General features: G+C 45.1%; 1 non-coding gene across 1 annotated transcript; it reads right to left on the bottom strand.

The window, feature by feature from the left end:
• Window positions 1-675: 675 nt before the first annotated feature.
• Window positions 676-829, bottom strand: LOC115116573 (5.8S ribosomal RNA). Its single transcript, XR_003861556.1, has one exon. It is a non-coding gene; the product is annotated as a 5.8S ribosomal RNA (ribosomal RNA).
• Between the last annotated feature and the right edge of the window lie 4,063 nt (window positions 830-4,892).

Here is a 4,892-nt window from a genome sequence, read left to right as displayed (position 1 = left end):
GGGGGCCATTACCGTCCTCACACAGACTGAGCCTCGATCAGAAGGACTCAGGCCCCCAATCGACACCGGGTAAAGCGGTCTTCTATACGCCACATTTCCTGTGCCCGCTCTTCGCTCACCGCTACTGAGGGAATCCTGGTTAGTTTATATTCCTCTGCTTAGTAATATGCTTAAATTCAGCGGGATGTCTCGTCTGTTCTGAGGTCGTAGTCAAAGTGAATGGAGTGTGGCCGGGCGCCCTGATGAAGACAGCTTGGCTGTCGAAACGGTGGTATTAAATTTTTGCATCTGAGCTCCAAGAGTGTGCGGCTTTCTTTTATTTTCAAGTTTCTACTCCGCTAGCCAGCACCTCGTCTTAACAGGTGTGCGTTTCTTTTTCTTCTAGATCGGGCGCCCAGGTTCACCTTCTCAATTCGGTTTAGGTCGTCGGTCGGAGCTCAACGGCCCAAACCTAACCCTGAGCGCTACCCCGAGAACCACGTGCGGGGAACGTGGGTGCCTCCCGCCGAGGTGGGAAAGGAAGGGCGCACGGGGGAGAGGAGAGAGAGCCGAGGCCCCTCAACAATTCCACCGAGCCGTCCTGGTCTGCACTTAGGGGGATGAAGGCGGCCCACACGGTGGCGTCCTGCGACTGCCCCAGCCGCGGAAACCCAGAGGTTCCGATTGATGGCAAAGCGACCGCCAGATGGGCGTAGCCCCAGGAGGAACCTGGTGCTGCAAAGTGCGTTCGAAGTGTCGATGATCAATGTGTCCTGCAATTCACATTAGTTCTTGCAGCTAGCTGCGTTCTTCATCGACGCACGAGCCGAGTGATCCACCGATAAGGGTTGTACTCTTTGTTTTTTTGTTGTACGCAGAGGCAAGTGGCTAGGCAGAGTTGGGGAGGTTGTCCTCCTTTACCCCGCCGGCACTTCGCCAGAGCGAGAGGCCATAGTTCACAGACAAATAGGTTTAAGTTTAGGGGGCCTCCGGGTGCTACGCCGCCGCCGAAGCGCCGGGAGGGCTGGGGAGACATTAAACCCCCACCTGCGCCTGGGCGCAGAGCGGTTGACTGGGTTCCCGGTGCCGAGAGAGGATACTAGGCGATACTCAAGATACTTTTTTTTCACCAAGGATCCTTGATCTAATCACTACATACCTCATTTTTAATTTTTGAAGGACATCACTTCTGAAAAAAAAAGTTTTATTTTAACCTGGAAATCTACAACAACGGATGACACTTCAAGAACCACTCACTTTAAAATCTTCACCACTCAAACATTAGACACAAATTTTAACCTCCACCATGGATCCCTGATTTAACCACCACATACGTCATTTTTAATCTTTAAATTTTTCACTTTTTACTTTCAACTACAATTTTAGTCTTTCCACCTGGGACATAACCTCCACGCAATCCGAATGTCACCTTAGGTTAAACAAAATAATTATACTAAAAATAATAATATTCACTCCACTTACACTACTGCACCATACATAACCAAACAAATGACCTAGGAACACTCCTACCCTCATCACACCAACCCAAACTACGAGCCTGACCAGGAGAGCCTGACACCTGTGCATTGGATGACATACATAGAATAATCGAAAAAGAAACGTCTAAATGAACCACCTGGATAAATAAATATAAAACACCAATAAATCCATCCCTCATACAAGTGTCAATATTCAACACCAGTGGCTACCCCAGGTAAGTATCCCCCGAATAGGATGGGTAGCACCAACTTCAGATGAAAATATCACTGGAAATAGCTCAAAGTTTTTCCGGACCCATACTTCCTATTCCTCAAAGTGGATTGAACACTGCAAAACGGGACTCTCAACCGCAGCCGAACAAGACAATACCAACTCTGCAAAAATGCATCAGCAAAAATGATAAAAAGCACCCTTGTAAAATCTGTAAAAGGGAACACTTCTCTGGAACCCCAACCTACAATTACCCTTTAAAAAGGAGACCAGGACCTAGGATTTAAAAACCGAATACAAGTCACAGGAAGTTCACGAATTCAATCCAAAAACATCCAGGACTACAGACAGACGGACACGGAGTAAATACATAGACAACGTGGAGATAAAAAGAAGGATCTGATGGGGAGTAACTCCGAGGTTGAACTATGCTTTCAACATTCGTTGACAATTGGACCTTACAAGACCTACCCAACCCTAACCTTAACCATTCTAACCCTAACCCTAACCTTAACCCTAACCCTAACTGCAATCCCAGCCCTAACCACTCTGTTTGTGTGTATGTTATATGTGTCTGACCATATGTTGTCTGTATTTTATAATGTATGGTGATCCCTATTTTGTCACATTCCATATTTCATCCATACCAAATAACATTTTTGCAGACCTTGTGTTACTACAGGGTTGGAATTTTGTCATATTGGGTCTCCATTGTATTGTTTTCAGGTGTGCTTGACCTCTACTCTAACTGCATCCCAAATCAACTCCAAATTAACTCTTAATCTGAACCCTTATTCCCAAAATCTGTTATCTGCTGCCTGGCTTAGTAACAGTACAGACCAATCAAAATAACCGGTTCACCTGGGCCACACCCACCAACACCATAGAGGCAGCACACCTCACAATTTCACAGGGAGACAACCGGACAGACAGCACATCACCACACACATGTAGATATATACACATATTTGTACAACTTTTTGTATTTTTATTCATATTTTTCTCCCTGCTACCTGATGAAGCCGAGTAAGGCAGAAACTCTTTAGTGGCTGGGATACCTCTAGATCCGCTGTGTAGCTGTAAGGAGGGCAGGATCCACACGGACGTCTGAGGTATCTCCTTTTGGCTACCTATTTACTTTGTACTTTACTTTTCCCTTACTTTAAGTTATACACAGGGACACATGACATGGAAGACTCACGACATACGACGTCCTCTAGGCACTCTAAGGTCACCTCGGACCCAAAATGGCACCACGAAACAGGCCCGAATATTTTAACTGGGCAGAAACATTCATTTCAGCCCTCTACATCTTTTAAAAGGAGACGCATAGAGGGGCCAGCCGAAAAAAGTTGAGACTGGCAACCGAGTCTCACTGCGGATACGTTGTCTCCGTTTAGTACAGAGACACATTTTCAGGCTACAACATACTCATATGCGCTTAAAGGCTACTACAACGTTCTCCACAAGACAATGAAGTGGTACAAGAATTTTTTTTATCATTTCGATGACATTGCTCTGGTGAACGCCTTCATCCTCCAGAAGGAAATGGCTCAGAGCTGTGGACATCCCCCCCATCTCACAGCTAGCCTTCAGGGAGCTGCTCATCCATGAGCTTGCTAGCTACAGCAAGTCCACTGTAGCACCTTCTGTCCCCTCTACGTCTGGCCCCTCTGTTCCAACCAGTAGTGTTCACCTGCCCAGATTCATCTCTGCAGACATGAATGTGCCTCAGGGCAAAAAGGGCACAATAGGGAGACGTCGTTGTGTCCTTTGTCACAGGAAATGCCCCATCACCTGCACCAGCTGTTCAGTAACCCTGTGCTTTACAGCAGAAAGAGACTGCTATTGGGCATGGCATCAGAAGAACAATATTGTGTAGAGGACTGAGGGTCTTCACAATATTGTACATTATACATTGAATGTGTGTATAAAGTTTAAAATGTTTCAAATGTACATTTTTTTGTTTTTTTGTGGGGGGTATGTTAGAATGGCATTTGAGTGTTTTGTATATAGTCATTTACTTCAATGTATCACTGTACCAATTCGGCCACTTGGGTACATTTGGGCACCTTGTGTGGGACACCTGGGTGACTACATGCTCAATGTCATGTAGCTCACTCATTCCTGAAGATATCTTTCTAAAACTTTTTTCAAATACTGTTGCCATCTTATGTTCTCCATTTCTACCACCCCCAGCATCCTATCTGTATGTTTGGATGTTCTTGTTCAGTTGAAAGATGATGCAGCAACAATAAAAACAGAAAACGAATGTTAATTTCCTTGTATTTTCTTCTACCAGATCTATGGTGTTCTATTCTCCTACATTCAATTCACATTTACACACAATTCAGAGTGTTTCCTTTCAAATGGTACCAAGAATATGCATGTCCTTGCTTCTGGGCCAGAGCTACAGGCAGTTAGATATGGGTATGTCTTCAGGCGGAAATTGGAAAAAGTGTGGGGGGGCTTAACAGGTTTTAAGAGGATATTGGTGGAATTACTTGAAAATAAGTATATTACTTCCAAGCAATATACTTACCTGTTGGGCCCGGAGGTACCAAGACCACGACAATTCTATCTTCTTCCAAAAATTCATAAACCTTTGGAAGAGTGGTCTGTGCCCTTTCAGATCCCTAGGGTCCGCCCAATTGTTAGTGACTGTGGATCGGAATCGTATCGAATTGCTGAATATATTGATTATTTTATTAATCCGTTATCCCAGAAGCACGCTTCTTATGTTAAGGATACATATGATTTTGTTGGCAAACTTAAAGGTCTCGAACTACCACTCAAATAAAATAAAATCAATTTATTTAGCCCTTCGTACATCAGCTGATATCTCAAAGTAATGTACAGAAACCCAGCCTAAAACCCCAAACAGCAAGAAATGCAGGTGCATGGTCCTAGGGCTAAGGTCCTCCGAGAGAGAGAAAGAGAGAATTAGAGAGAGCATACTTAAATTCACACAGAAAACCGGATAGGACAGGAGAAGTCCTCCAGATATAACAAACTGACCCTAGCCCCCCGACACATAAACTACTGCAGCATAAATACTGGAGGCTGAGACAGGAGTGGTCAGGAGACACTGTGGCCCAATCCGAGGACACCCCCGGACAGGGCCAAACAGGAAGGACATAACCCCACCCACTTTGCCAAAGCACAGCCCCCACACCACTAGAGGGATATCTTCAACCACCAAC

Source organism: Oncorhynchus nerka, linkage group LG7, assembly GCF_034236695.1.
Source record: "Oncorhynchus nerka isolate Pitt River linkage group LG7, Oner_Uvic_2.0, whole genome shotgun sequence".
Lineage (NCBI taxonomy): Eukaryota > Metazoa > Chordata > Actinopteri > Salmoniformes > Salmonidae > Oncorhynchus > Oncorhynchus nerka.
This window is presented reverse-complemented; position numbering and strand designations above follow the sequence as displayed.